General features: G+C 42.4%; 4 non-coding genes across 4 annotated transcripts; all 4 read right to left on the bottom strand.

Annotated features, from left to right (window-relative positions):
* Positions 1 to 11,219: 11,219 nt before the first annotated feature.
* Positions 11,220 to 11,335, bottom strand: LOC135001855 (U5 spliceosomal RNA). The gene has a single exon (XR_010203176.1). It is a non-coding gene; the product is annotated as a U5 spliceosomal RNA (small nuclear RNA).
* A 275-nt stretch (positions 11,336 to 11,610) lies between these two features.
* On the bottom strand, positions 11,611 to 11,726 carry LOC135001852 (U5 spliceosomal RNA). Its single transcript, XR_010203173.1, has one exon. It is a non-coding gene; the product is annotated as a U5 spliceosomal RNA (small nuclear RNA).
* A 274-nt stretch (positions 11,727 to 12,000) lies between these two features.
* LOC135001857 (U5 spliceosomal RNA) lies at positions 12,001 to 12,117 on the bottom strand. The gene has a single exon (XR_010203178.1). It is a non-coding gene; the product is annotated as a U5 spliceosomal RNA (small nuclear RNA).
* A 59-nt stretch (positions 12,118 to 12,176) lies between these two features.
* Positions 12,177 to 12,340, bottom strand: LOC135001874 (U1 spliceosomal RNA). The gene has a single exon (XR_010203194.1). It is a non-coding gene; the product is annotated as a U1 spliceosomal RNA (small nuclear RNA).
* Positions 12,341 to 15,685: the final 3,345 nt, after the last annotated feature.

The following is a 15,685-nucleotide window of genomic DNA, read 5'->3' on the forward strand; positions in this document are numbered from 1 at the left end:
AACCTTTCCCCCCTCACATGAGTTGAACGAATTATGTGAAAAAGCTTGGGAATCTCCAGACAAAAAGCTGCAGATTCCCAAAAGGATTCTTATGGCGTATCCTTTCCCGCCAATGGACAGGATACGGTGGGAATCCTCCCCTAGGGTGGATAAAGCATTGACACGCTTATCCAAAAAGGTAGCGCTGCCATCCCAGGATACGGCTACCATCAGGGACCCTGCTGACCGCAAGCAGGAGGTTACCCTAAAGTCCATTTACACACATTCTGGTACCTTACTCAGACCGGCAATTGCGTCGGCCGAGGTTGTAGCGCGGTGGCAGCATGGACAGATACCTTATCAGCAGAGATTGAGACCCTAGATAAGGATGCTATGTTATTGACCATAGGGCATATAAAAGATGCTGTCCTATATATGAGAGATGCTCAAAGTGACATTAGTCTACTGGGTTCTAGAATAAACGCTATGTCGATTTCTGCTAGACGAGTCCTATGGACCCGGCAATGGACAGGTGATGCCGACTCAAAAAGGCATATGGAGGTTTTACCTTACAGGTGTGAGGAATTGTTTGGGGAAGGTCTCTCGGACCTTGTCTCCACAGCTACAGCTGGTAAATCAAATTTTTTGCCTTATATTCCCTCACAGCCTAAGAAAGCACCACATTATCAAATGCAGTCCTTTCGATCACAGAGAAACAAGAAAGTACGAGGTGCGTCCTTTCTTGCCAGAGGTAAGGGCAGAGGGAAGAAGCTGCACAACACAGCTAGTTCCCAGGAACAGAAGTCCTCCCCGGCCTCTACAAAATCCACCGCATGACGCTGGGGCTCCGCTAAAGGAGTCCGCCCAGTTGGGGGCACGTCTTCGTGTTTTCAGCCACATCTGGGTTCATTCGCAGGTGGATCCCTAGGCAATAGAAATTGTTTCTCAGGGTTACAAGCTGAAATTCGAAGAGGTGCCTCCTCGCCGGTTTTTCAAATCGGCCCTACCATCTTCTCCCCAGGAAAGGGAGATAGTGTTAAATGCAATTCACAAATTGTATCTTCAACAGGTGGTGGTCAAGGTTCCCCTGCTTCAACAAGGAAAGGGAAATTATTCGACCCTGTTTGTAGTCCCAAAACCGGACGGTTTGGTCAGACCCATATTAAATTTAAAATCCCTGAACCTATACTTGAAAAGGTTCAAGTTCAAGATGGAATCGCTAAGAGCGGTCATCGCCAGCCTAGAAGGGGGGGATTTTATGATATCTCTGGACATAAAGGATGCATACCTTCATGTACTCATTTATCCACCTCATCAGGCGTACCTAAGATTTGCGGTACAGTATTGTCATTACCAATTTCAGACGTTGCCGTTTGGTCTCTCCAGAATTTTCTCCGAGAATTTTCACCAAGGTAATGACGGAAATTATGGTGCTCCTGCGAAAGCAAGGTGTCACAATTATCCCGTACTTGAACGATCTCCTCATAAAAGCGAGATCAAGAGAGCAGTTGCTGAACAGCGTATAACTTTCATTGAAGGTGTTACAGCAAAACGGCTGGATTCTCAATATCCCGAAGTCGCAGTTGGTTCCTACGACTCGTCTGACTTTGCTTGGGCATTATTCTGGATACGGACCAGAAAAGGGTTTATATTCCGATAGAAAAGGCCCAGGAACTCATGACTCTGGTCAGGAACCTATTGAAACCAAAACAGGTGTCAGTGCATCACTGCACTCGAGTCCTGGGAATGATGGTGGCATCATACGAGGCCATTCCCTTCGGCAGGTTCCATGCGAGGATCTTGCAATGGGACCTACTGGACAAGTGGTCCGGGTCACATCTACAGATTCATCAGTTGATCACCCTGTCCCCCAGGGCCAGGGTATCTCTCCTGTGGTGGCTGCAGAGTGCTCACCTTCTAGAGGGCCGCAGGTTCGGCATTCAGGACTGGATCCTGGTGACCACGAACGCGAGCCTCCGAGGTTGGGGAGCAGCCACACAGGGAAGAAATTTCCAAGGTCTTTGGTCAAGTCAGGAGACTTGTCTTCACATCAACATCCTGGAGCTAAGGGCCATATACAACGCCCTATGTCAAGCGGAGACCTTACTTCGCGACCAACCAGTTCTGATCCAGTCAGACAACGTCACCGCAGTAGTTCATGTAAACCGCCAAGGCGGCACAAGGAGCAGAGTGGCGATGGCGGAAGCCACCAGAATTCTTCGCTGGGCGGAGAATCATGTAAGCGCACTGTCAGCAGTGTTCATTCCGGGAGTGGACAACTGGGAAGCAGACTTCCTCAGCAGACACGACCTACATCCAGGAGAGTGGGGACTCCATCAGGAAGTCTTCGCACAGATTGCAAGTCGGTGGGGACTGTTCCAGATAGACATGATGGCGTCCCGCCTCAACAAAAAGCTACAGAGGTATTGCACCAGGTCAAGAGACCCTCAGGCAGTAGCTGTTTAAACAGCTCTTCATTTTCTGATTTTATGTTTATGCTAACAAATTTGCTCTCTGAAAAGTGTCCACAAAGCCAAGTCTCTGATTAACACCTTTGTAGGAATGGTTTTTCACCTATTACTGAATTAAACTTGCTTCATTGGAAAGGCAGCAAGATGCATCCTCATTTCAATGTCTACTGAAATAATACAGGTTGACACCAGGAAACATAAACGCCACTGCATCCTTGCTGCTTTCGCATGTGGAAGTCTGTTTAATGTGAAAACAAGGTGATATCTAATTAGCACACAGGTAAGGAATTAAGAAAATCTTTATTTAAGGGTGAAGGTGTTTCTCACAAAATCGTTGCCCCAATGCATCATTGAAATTCAAGCTGGAAAGATGATTTTAATATATCACTTGTACATTTTGTATTGCTCTTCTGGTGACAATGTAGTTTGTTTTTGTCAATTACCATTTTAATAATAGGGTAAAGAAAATTAAGTGGATTTTTGAAAGAAAACAATACTGTCAATATACTATTAAAACAAATTAAAATGGTAAAAGTTATTGTACTTTAAGTAAAAATAAAAGAGCAAAAATATCAATCCCAGTTTTGGATTACTTTAATTAACAAAAAAAAATGCATATAGCAGAGGATAGTTTCAATCTGCCTACCTCTGGGTTATGGGCCCAGCATGTTTCCATTGCAGTACTCTGCTGCACATGTAAGTGCAAGAGATCCTGAAGCACTCACTCATCATGGGAAAGTACCAATGTGTTTCTTCGTTGGTTGATGGAAGAAACATCTTACAAAAACTCTCCAGATTATTGACTTTTTAAAGTTTTTCTAGGAAACGTTCTAGATGAATGCTTATTAGCCTTTGTCAGTATGTATGTTTGTAAAGTGTCTCTGTGGCGCAATCGGTTAGTGTGTTTGGTTATTAATCAAAGGGTTGGTGGTTCAATCCCACCCAACGATGTAATTGACCTTGTTATCAGATTTTGGTGATCTTTAAGTAGACAAGTCAAAATTTCAAACCCCCTTCTTATGGTGTAGGGTACCTGGCCTACTCTGATGTAATCAGAGTTAGATTTGAATCAGTGATTTTATAAAAAAACAGCTAGGAACCACAATTTAGCAGTGGGTTGCAGAGAAAAAGAAATATGCTGGCAGAAAAATCCAATTGAGTGATTAAACAGCTCTTCATTTTCTGGCTTTATTTTTATGCTAACTAATTTGTTCTCTGAAAAGTGTCCACAAAGCCAAGTATCTGATTAACATATTTGTAGGGATGGTTTTTCACCTATTACTAAATTAAACTTGCTTCATTGGAAAGGCAGCAAGATGCATCCTCATTTCAATATCTACTGAAATAATACAGGTTGACACCAGGAAACATTAACGCCACTGCATCCTTGCTGCTTTCTCATGTGGAAGTCTGTTTAATGTGAAAACAAGGTGATATCTAATTAGCACACAGGTAAGGAATAAAGAAAATCTTTATTTAAGGGTGAAGATGTTTCTCACAAAATCGTTGCCCCAATGCATCATTGAAATTCAAGCTGGAAAGATGATTTTAATATATCACTTGTACATTTTGTATTGCTCTTCTGGTGACAATGTAGTTTGTTTTTGTCAATTACCATTTTAATAATCGGGTAAAGAAAATTAATTGGATTTTTGAAAGAAAACAACACTGTCAATATACTATTAAAACAAATTAAAATGGTAAAAGTTATTGTACTTTAAGTAAAAATAAAAGCTAAAATATCAATCCCAGTTTTGGATTACTTTAATGAACAAAAAAAAAATGCATATAGCAAAGGATAGTTTCAATCTGCCTACCTCTGGGTTATGGGCCCAGCATGCTTCCATTGTAGTACTCTGCTGCACATGTAAGTGCAAGAGATCCTGAAGCACTCACTCATCATGGGAAAGTACCAATGTGTTTCTTCATTGGTTGCTGGAAGAAACATCTTACAAAAACTCTCCAGATTATTGACTTTTTAAAGTTTTTCTAGGAAACGTTCTAGATGAATGCTTATTAGTCTTTGTCAGTATGTACTTTTTGCAAAGTGTCTCTGTGGCGCAATCGGTTAGTGTGTTCAGCTATTAATCAAAAGGTTGGTGGTTCAATCCCATCCAGGGACGTAATTGACCTTGTCATCAAATTTTGGTAATATTTAAGTAGACAAGTCATATAGCAGAGGATAGTTTCAATCTGCCTACCTCTGGGTTATGGACCCAGCATGCTTCCATTACAGTACTCTGCTGCACATGTAAGTGCAAGAGATCCTGAAGCACTCACTCATCATGCGAAAGTACCAATGTGTTTCTTCATTGGTTGCTGGAAGAAACATCTTACAAAAACTCTCCAGATTATTGACTTTTTAAAGTTTTTCTAGGAATCGTTCTAGATGAATGCTTATTAGCCTTTGTCAGTATGTACTTTTGCAAAGTTTCGCTGTGGCGCAATCAGTTAGTGTGTACGGCTATTAACCAAAAGGTTGGTGGTTCAATCCCACCCAGGGACGTAATTGAACTTGTAATCAGATTTTGTTGATCTTTAAGTAGACAAGTCAAAATTTCGAAAACCCCTGTTATGGTGTAGGGTACCTGGCCTTCTCTGATGTAATCAGAGTTAGATTTGATTCATACTGTTAACTGGGTAGTATATCACAAGTTATACGGTGTGATTGGTGTGGCTGGTATGAATCTTGACCTTGGATTAACAAAAATCCTTTCCTCGAACTGTCTGTCTCCTCTGGGCACAGTTTCTCTAACTGAGGTATGGAGGAGGGGCATAGAGGGAGGAGCCAGTGCACACCCAGATCTAAAGTCTTTCTTAAAGTGCCCATGTCTGCTGCGGAGCCCGTCTATCCCCCATGGTCCTTACGGAGTCCCCATCATCCTCTACGGACTACGAGAAAAAAAAATTACCGGTAGGTTTAAAATGTTATTTTTTTCTCTGCAACCCACTGCTAAATTGTGCTTCCTAGCTGTTTTTTATAAAATCACTTAATTAAATCTAACTCTGATTACGTCAGAGAAGGCCAGGTACCCTACACCATAAGAGGGGGTTTGAAATTTTGACTTGTCTACTTAAAGATCACCAAAATCTGATGACAAGGTCAATTACATCCCTGGGTGGGATTGAACCACCAACCTTTTGGTTAATAGCCCATGTAAGTGCAAGAAATCCTGAAGCACTCACTCATCATGGGAAAGTACCAATGTGTTTCTTACAAAAATTCTCCAGATTATTGACTTTTTAAAGTTTTTCTAGGAAACGTTCTAGATGAATGATTATTAGCCTTTGTCAGTATTGACTTTTGCAAGGTGTCTCTGTGGCGCAATCGGTTAGCATGTTTGGCTATTAACCAAAAGGTTGGTGGTTCAATCCCACCCAGGGATGTAATTGACCTTGTAATCAGATTTTGGTGATCTTTAAGTAGACAAGTCAAAATTTCAAAAACCCCCCTTATGGTGTAGGGTACCTGGCCTTCTCTGATGTAATCAGAGTTAGATTTGATTAAGTGATTTTATAAAAAAACAGCTAGGAAGCACAATTTAGCAGTGGGTTGCAGAGAAAAAAAATATGCTGGCAGAAAAGTCCAATTGAGTGATTAAACAGCTCTTCATTTTCTGATTTTATGTTTATGCTAACAAATTTGCTCTCTGAAAAGTGTCCACAAAGCCAAGTCTCTGATTAACACCTTTGTAGGAATGGTTTTTCACCTATTACTGAAATAAACTTGCTTCATTGGAAAGGCATCAAAGATGCATCCTCATTTCAATGTCTACTGAAATAATACAGGTTGACACCAGGAAACGTCACTGCATCCTTGCTGCTTCCTCACGGGGAAGTCTGTTTAATGTGAAAACAAGGTGATATCTAATCAGCACACAGGTAAGGAATTAAGAAAATCTTTCTTTGTGGGTGAAGATGTTTCTCACAAATTGTTGTCCCAATGCATCATTGAAATTCAAGATGGAAGATGATTTTCATATATCACTTGTACATTTTGCATTGCTCTTCTGGTGACAATGTAGTTTGTTTTTGTCAATTACCATTTCAGTAATAGGGTAAAGAAAATTAAGTGGATTTTTTAAAGAAAACAATGCTGTCAATATACTATTAAAACAAATTAAAATGATAAAAGTTATTGTACTTTAAGTAAAAATAAAAGAGCCAAAATATCAATCCCAGTTTTTGATTACTTTAATTATAAAAAAAAAAATGCACATAGCAGAGGATAGTTTCGATCAATCGACCTCTGGGTTATGGGCCCAGCATGCTTCCATTGCACTACTCTGCTGCTCATGGAAGTGTAAGAGATCCTGAAGACTAAATTGATTAAAGGCCTAAAAGTACTGGACTATAAGGAAAGACTTACTAGGCTGAATATTTATACACTAGAAAAGAGGTGCCTAAGAGGAGATATTATTAATATCTTCAAATATGTAAAGATACATAACAAAGAGTTATCAGAGGAATTATTTATTAAAAGAACACGTGGTCACTCGCTGCGACTGGAGGAAAGTTCAGAACGCAATGGAGGAAAGGTTTCTTCACTGTTAGGGCAATCAGGATGTGGAATTCCCTGCCAGGGAAGGTGGTAATGGCGGACTCTGTAATTGGATTTAAAAAAGGAATGGATACATTTCTGAATGAAAAAGCTATCCAAGGTTATAATACTTAAAATATCAACATGGTTAATCCGGGGGTAACATGAGTTATAGTAGCTAACTAGTCATAAAACATTATTCAGCAAGTATGTAGAATCATCACAACTTAAAACAGGTTGAACACGATGGGCAATTTGCCTCTATTCAACCTCAAAAACTATGTTACTATATTACTATGTTATTGTAGTATACAGAACACCACAATGCAATGAGCAGTGATAGTGAGCACTGATGAGGATACTAGAACTGACACTGAGCAGCAAGATGCAGCACTGGACTATTAGTAATGTACTGTAGTATGCTGAGCACCACAATGCAGCACAAGACAATGAGCAGTGATACTGAGCACTGATGAGGATACTACTGAGAACTGACACTGAGCAGGAGAGACACACTACTAGTATTACTGAGCAGCAATAAGTAACCACTGATACTGAGCACTGATATTGAGATTTCCACTGAGAGAACATAGCCACGTCCTCTCCGCTCTCTCTTCAATGCACGAGTAAAAATGGCAGCAACGCGCAGCTCTTTATATGGAATCCGAATCTCGCGAGAATCCGACAGCGGGATGATGACATTTTCCCTTGTTCAGGTTTTCCGAGTCAGGCGGGAACAACCAAGCCTGCCTCGGACCAGTGTAAACCACGTGGAGTTCGTGGGGAATTCGGTTCTCGGAGAACCGAACCCGCTCCTCTCTACCTTATACCCATCAATTTTTTTATTTTCAATCTAAGCCCCTGCAGTTTTCTGTAAGCATCTGCTTCGCTATGATGATCAACAAGTCACAAGGGCAAACACTCAGGGTTTGAGGCGTAGATCTTAGGACCAGCTGCTACAAGCATGGCAGAGGTGTCACTATCACTGGTGACACACAGAGAGGTGGCGAGGGAGATTGTAATGCAGTGCGCGCAGATAAGCAGCGCAATGGTAAAAAGGAGGCATGGTTTCATAGGTAGGGGCGTGGCCTGGTGGCCTGAATCTACATTTTGTTGCTCCGGGTGTCCCGGGGGTTGGGGGCTGCACCCGGGGACTAGTGTGTGAGCGGTGCTGGCTCCTGCACAGTGACAGGGCATGGCCACCCAGCATGACGCCTCCCTTCTTGACCATGCTGTAATTGCAGTCGCACTGCAGTTCAGCGTGATCATAAAAAATGGTGTAGGCTCCTGCTGGTGCAGACTGTATGTGCGCGCAGGAAGCCGCCACCATTTTTGTGATCACAGCGGCTGAATGTGATGTCATACAGCCGCTGTGACCACGCCCCCTGTGTCTCCTCCGTTGCAGACCCCATTTTGAAGCCTTGCCCCCGCACCGCTCCATCCCTGACTTGGAAATGGAGTGTTGCTGACCCACCTCTCCCCCCCTTCCCCACCCCGATTGACAGGCAGAGGCGATCACATTCTCTGCGGGGTGCCGCAGAAAATGCAGGCACATGCGTATGCTCTTAGCAATTTTTGCAGTTGGATCGCTTATTGTGATTGCAATCCAACCTGAATCAGGCCCTATTACCTATCACAATGCGCTGCGGGCAGTACAAAATTGGGTTAATATAGGAGAAAAACCCCCAGACCTGTGCTCCTTAACTGTACCTGGTGGCTAGTGGAGCGGCTGCCCAGTAATCAGTGTCCACCGCAGTGCGCACACGGCCCACCCCCTACGGCCTCGCTCCCCTTCATCAGCGGCCTCGTGATCCGGAAGGGTGGTGTGTGTGTGACTGACCTTAGGATGAAACCGGAGCCTCCGCTGCAGTGACCCAGCAACCAGGGCACGGGAGTATATAGCGCCGCTGGGAGTGATGAAGCTGCAGTAAAGATGTCTATTAGACCTAGCCTGCTGCAGCCCTTGTAGATTCTCATAAAACAAGTTCTTCTTTTCTTGTCAAAATTAATAGCTAAGAATAGGCTGCCTGAGGCAGGCCCCTGTTAATTGGCCTGCTACTGAAGGCACCAACTACAAACTGAGCTCCCTGTTCATGGAAGCGGGGTTATAGAGGAGAATGCACTGAGCTTCTTGGGAACAGTCAAAAGCTTTGAGCCGGTTGGTGCCTCAGATCAAGATCCTACTCTACACCCCAATGTGAATCCTTGTGGAGTCCAGTGTACCCCACAGAAGAAATTAATGTGTCACACCCATTGGCAGCAACCTTAGAATAGCTGCTGACGGGCACAATTGAGAAAGGAAGGGGGGGGGACATTTGAATCCAGCACATAGATGCAATTCAAATATGTAATTTGTACCTTCCTATTTTAAAATATAATGGATGAACCTCACCCTGTGAGAACAATCTTCATGATCAAGAGATCTAATATGTAAAATAAGTATGAGTTGGGATAGGGCTGGGGAGGGTGGCAGCTCGGGCAGCCCCTCCCCCGTCAAGTTAAGGAGATTCAACTGAGGAAGCACAAGGGAACTCTCGTCTGGGGACAACAACTGCAGGGAGACCACATCTTTTCAGATGAACATGGGATGGCGGAAGGCTGCCTAATACTGAAGCACCATCAAATATCAAACCATATCCAACAACTAGTAACAGCATTCCTGGGGGAAGGTCTGCAGCAGACGGATTTGCATACGGTGATGTCATCCAAGCAGTGGGCCAAAGTTGGCTGGAACCCTCATCTGCATATAAAAAGAGAAAAGGGGCATGCAGGGCATGGCGGCCTTTTGCAGTGCTTGGATGACCCCTAGTTCGCATTAAACACCCCCACCCTCCTTTGGTGTGGGGCTCATGTTGGCCATGCCCCATCCCCTGAAGCATTCATGCTGATTTCTTGCAGCAGCTGGGCACTGTAACAGCTCCAGAGCTGCTCTGTAAGGCAAGTAAAAGGGTGTGGGCCCTGCAGCACCACCTGTAGTTCGCATTGTGCGTTGGAAGGCACAAAGTAAGCAGACGGGAGGAGAAGTCAGGATAGTACACAAGGGCATCCTTTTCTCTTAGTCCGTAGAGGATGCTGGGGTCACATTAAGAACCATGGGGTATAGACGGGATCCGCAAGAGACATGGGCACTTTAAGACTTTCAAAGGGTGTGAACTGGCTCCTCCCTCTATGCCCCTCCTCCAGACTCCAGTTATAGGAACTGTGCCCAGGGAGACGGACATTTCGAGGAAAGGATTTATTGTTAAACTAAGGTGAGCATCTTACCAGCTCACACCTTAAGCATGCCGCAGAACGTGGCATTCAACAGAACACAAGCCAACGGCATGAACAATTGCAGCAAAAAGCTGACCAGAACCGTAACACAACATGTGTATAACCACAAGTAATAACTGCAGACACAGTATGGACTGGGACGGGTGCCCAGCATCCTCTACGTACTAAGAGAAAAGGATTTACCGGTAGGTATTAAAATCCTATTTTCTCATACGACCTAGAGGATGCTGGGGTCACATTAAGAACCATGGGGTTATACCAAAGCTCTTGAACGGGTGGGAGAGTGCGTACGACTCTGCAGCACCGAATGACCCAACTTGAGGTTATCATCAGCCAAGGTATCAAACTTGTAAAACTTAGCAAAAGTGTTTACTAAATAGCTGCTCGGCAAAGTTGCAATGCCGAGACTCCCCGACCAGCTGCCCAGGATGAACCCACCTTTCTAGTAGAATGGGTCTTCACCTAATTCAGTAACGGCAATCCTGCCGTGGAATGAGCATGCTGAATTTTACCACAGATCCAGCGCATAATGGTCTGCATGGAAGCAGGACACCCAATCATGTTGGGAGCATACAGGACAAACAGAGCCTCTGTTTTCCTAATCTGAACCGTTCTGGTGACATAAATTTTCAAAGTTCTGACCACAGCCAGAGACTTTGACTCAATGAAGGTGTCAGTGGCCAAAGGCACCATGTGGAAAGATGAACCACCTTCGGCAGAAATTGTTGACGTGTCCTCAATTCTGCTCTATCTTCATGAAAGATCAAATAAAGGCTCTTGTGATACTGCATGGTTTGTACTGTTTTCCATGTGCTCCCAGATCTTTCAAGCAAGTAGCATGGTCAAGAAAGTTCTGTTTGAAAAGAAACAAACATTTACTGTCATTGTTATGCAAATAAACTTACATTAAAGCTAACAAGAAAGCACACTCGTTCTGTCTTTAAACTGATAAAAGAAACCCCAATAATATGGGGCATGCAAAAATTGAGATAAAACTCAGTTTTGCTCCTCTCCACGGAAATCTTTAATAAAAGGCGAAATATTTGTTAGTTCTGAAGAGAAACCAGAGCATGACCAAGATTCCACCTGTCGCCTGAGTGCCATGCCAGCAGTTCTCATTCAGCTCAAAGTGAGCACCCAATTTGAATGAAAGAAAGCAGATTTCTCACCAGGCTTCCCCTTGCTATAAACATGGTTTGTACTCTTTTCCATGTGCTCCCAGATCTTTCAAACAATTAGTGTGGTCAAGAAAGTTCTGTTTGAAAAGAAACAAACATTTACTGTCATTTCTATGCAAATGAGCTTACATTAAAGCACACTCGTTCTATCTTTAAACCAATAAAATAAAACCCCAATAAGATGGGGCATGCAAAAATTGAGATAAAACTCAGTTTTGCTCCTCTCCACGGAAATCTTTAGTAAAAGGCGAAAGATTTGTTCGTTCTGAAGAGAAACCACAGCATGACCAAGATTCTACCTGTCGCCTGAGTGCCATGCCAGCAGTCCTCATTCAGCTCAAAGTGAGCACCCAATTTGAAAGAAAGAAAGCAGATTTCTCACCAGGCTTCCCCTTGCTATAAACATGGTTTGTACTCTTTTCCATGTGCTCCCAGATCTTTCAAGCAATTAGTATAGTCAAGAAAGTTCTGTTTGAAAAGAAACAAACATTTACTGTCATTTCTACGCAAATGAGCTTACATTAAAGCACACTCGTTCTATCTTTAAACTGATAAAAGAAACCCCAATAAGACGGGGCATGCAAAAATTGAGATAAAACTCAGTTTTGCTCCTCTCCACGGAAATCTTTAGTAAAAAGCAAAAGATTTGTTCGTTCTGAAGAACTAGCACAAGGGAACTCTCAAAAGAAGAACAAGGCTCTGAAACAAAGAAATCTGACTTTTACCAGAGCTGACCAGAGGAAAACACAAACACAGTCCCCCACTACCACAAATAAAGCAGTCGAGTTTCCCACATTTGGGGAAATCACAGGGGTCAGCATACCCAGAATGCAATGAATGAACCTCACCCTGGGAGAATAATCTTCATGACCATGGTATCTCCTATGCAAAATAAGTATGATTTGGGATAGAGCTGGGGAGGGCCGCTGCTCAGGCACATCTCTGTCAAGTTAAGGAGATTCAACTGAGGCAGCACAAGGGAACTCTCATCTGGGGACAACAACTGCAGGGAGAACACATATTTTCAGATGAACATGGGAGGGCAGAAGGCTGCCTAATACTGAAGCACCCCCAAACAACAAACCAAATGCAACAACTAGTGCAAGCATTCCTGGGGGAAGGCCTGCCGCAGATGGATTTGCATATGGTGATGTCATCCAAGCAGTGGGTCAAAGTTGGCTTCAACCCTCGTCTGCATATGAAAACAGAAAAGGTGCGTGCAGGGCATGGTGGCCTTTTGCGGCGCTTGTCTGACCCCTAGTTTGCATTAAACACCTCCACCCTCCTTCGGTGTGGGGCTCATGTTGGCTATGCCCCAGCCCCTGAAGCATTCAAGCTGATTTTTCTCCCAAACGAAAGACACTAGAATGAAAATTTTAAAGCCTCCTGTTAGTGCTTCATCTACACGTTATAGCCCTGAATTTTCCAATGCCTATCTCTTTGCAAAAGAGAGATATCGGCAAGGAAAAGCTGTATTGTACCTTTGCATTTTTCTCCCAAACGAAAGACACTAGAATGAAAATTTTAAAGCCTCCTGTTAGTGCTTCATCTACACGTTATAGCCCTGAATTTTCCAATGCCTAGCTCTTTGCAAAAGAGAGATATTGGCAAGGAAAAGCTGTATTGTACCTTTGCATTTTTCTCCCAAACGAAAGACACTAGAATGAAAATTTTAAAGTCTACTGTTAGAGCTTCATCTACACGTTATAGCCCTGAATTTTCCAATGCCTAGCTCTTTGCAAAAGAGAGATATCGGCAAGGAAAAGCTGTATTGTACCTTTGCATTTTTCTCCCAAACGAAAGACACTAGAATGAAAATTTTAAAGCCTCCTGTTAGTGCTTCATATACACGTTATAGCCCTGAATTTTCCAATGCCTATCTCTTTGCAAAAGAGAGATATCGACAAGGAAAAGCTGTATTGTACCTTTGCATTTTTCTCCCAAACGAAGTACATTAGAATGAAAATTTTAAAGCCTCCTATTAGTGCTTCATCTACACGTTATAGCCCTGAATTTTCCAATGCCTAGCTCTTTGCAAAAGAGAGATATCGGCAAGGAAAAGCTGTATTGTACCTTTGCATTTTTCTCCCAAACGAAAGACACTAGAATGAAAATTTTAAAGCCTCCTGTTAGTGCTTCATCTACACGTTATAGCCCTGAATTTTCCAATGCCTATCTCTTTGCAAAAGAGAGATATCGGCAAGGAAAAGCTGTATTGTACCTTTGCATTTTTCTCCCAAACGAAGGACACTAGAATGAAAATTTTAAAGCCTCCTATTAGTGCTTCATCTACACGTTATAGCCCTGAATTTTCCAATGCCTATCTCTTTGCAAAAGAGAGATATCGGCAAGGAAAAGCTGTATTGTACCTTTGCATTTTTCTCCCAAACGAAGGACACTAGAATGAAAATTTTAAAGCCTCCTGTTAGTGCTTCATCTATACGTTATAGCCCTGAATTTTCAAATGCCTATCTCTTTGCAAAAGAGAGATATCGGCAAGGAAAAGCTGTATTGTACCTTTGCATTTTTCTCCCAAACGAAAGACACTAGAATGAAAATTTTAAAGCCTCCTGTTAGTGCTTCATCTACACGTTATAGCCCTGAATTTTCCAATGCCTATCTCTTTGCAAAAGAGAGATATCGGCAAGGAAAAGCTGTATTGTACCTTTGCATTTTTCTCCCAAACGAAGGACACTAGAATGAAAATGTAAAAGCCTCCTGTTAGTGCTTCATCTACACGGTATAGCCCTGAATTTTCCAATGCCTAGCTCTTTGCAAAAGAGAGATATTGGCAAGGAAAAGCTGTATTGTACCTTTGCATTTTTCTCCCAAACGAAGGACACTAGAATGAAAATTTTAAAGCCTCCTGTTAGTGCTTCATCTACACGTTATAGCCCTGAATTTTCCAATGCCTATCTCTTTGCAAAAGAGAGATATCGCAAAGGAAAAACTGTATTGTACCTTTGCATTTTTCTCCCAAACGAAAGACACTAGAATGAAAATTTTAAAGCCTCCTGTTAGTGCTTCATCTACACGTTATAGCCCTGATTTTTCCAATGCCTAGCTCTTTGCAAAAGAGAGATATCGGCAAGGAAAAGCTGTATTGTACCTTTGCATTTTTCTCCCAAACGAAGGACACTAGAATGAAAATGTAAAAGCCTCCTGTTAGTGCTTCATCTACACGGTATAGCCCTGAATTTTCCAATGCCTAGCTCTTTGCAAAAGAGAGATATTGGCAAGGAAAAGCTGTATTGTACCTTTGCATTTTTCTCCCAAACGAAGGACACTAGAATGAAAATTTTAAAGCCTCCTGTTAGTGCTTCATCTACACGTTATAGCCCTGAATTTTCCAATGCCTATCTCTTTGCAAAAGAGAGATATCGGCAAGGAAAAACTGTATTGTACCTTTGCATTTTTCTCCCAAACGAAAGACACTAGAATGAAAATTTTAAAGCCTCCTGTTAGTGCTTCATCTACACGTTATAGCCCTGAATTTTCCAATGCCTAGCTCTTTGCAAAAGAGAGATATTGGCAAGGAAAAGCTGTATTGTACCTTTGCATTTTTCTCCCAAACGAAAGACACTAGAATGAAAATTTTAAAGCCTCCCGTTAGTGCTTCATTTACACGTTATAGCCCTGAATTTTCCAATGCCTAGCTCTTTGCAAAAGAGAGATATCGGCAAGGAAAAGCTGTATTGTACCTTTGCATTTTTCTCCCAAACGAAAGACACTAGAATGAAAATTTTAAAGCCTCCTGTTAGTGCTTCATCTACACGTTATAGCCCTGAATTTGTCCAATGCCTATCTCTTTGCAAAAGAGAGATATCGGCAAGGAAAAGCTGTATTGTACCTTTGCATTTTTCTCCCAAACGAAGGACACTAGAATGAAAATTTTAAAGCCTCCTGTTAGTGCTTCATCTACACGTTATAGCCCTGAATTTTCCAATGCCTATCTCTTTGCAAAAGAGAGATATCGGCAAGGAAAAGCTGTATTGTACCTTTGCATTTTTCTCCCAAACGAAAGACACTAGAATGAAAATTTTAAAGCCTCCTGTTAGTGCTTCATCTACATGTTATAGCCCTGAATTTTCCAATGCCTATCTCTTTGCAAAAGAGAGATATCGGCAAGGAAAAGCTGTATTGTACCTTTGCATTTTTCTCCCAAACGAAGGACATTAGAATGAAAATTTTAAAGCCTCCTATTAGTGCTTCATCTACACGTTATAGCCCTGAATTTTCCAATG

This window comes from Pseudophryne corroboree, unplaced genomic scaffold (assembly GCF_028390025.1).
Source record: "Pseudophryne corroboree isolate aPseCor3 unplaced genomic scaffold, aPseCor3.hap2 scaffold_1678, whole genome shotgun sequence".
NCBI classification, from domain to species: Eukaryota; Metazoa; Chordata; class Amphibia; order Anura; family Myobatrachidae; genus Pseudophryne; species Pseudophryne corroboree.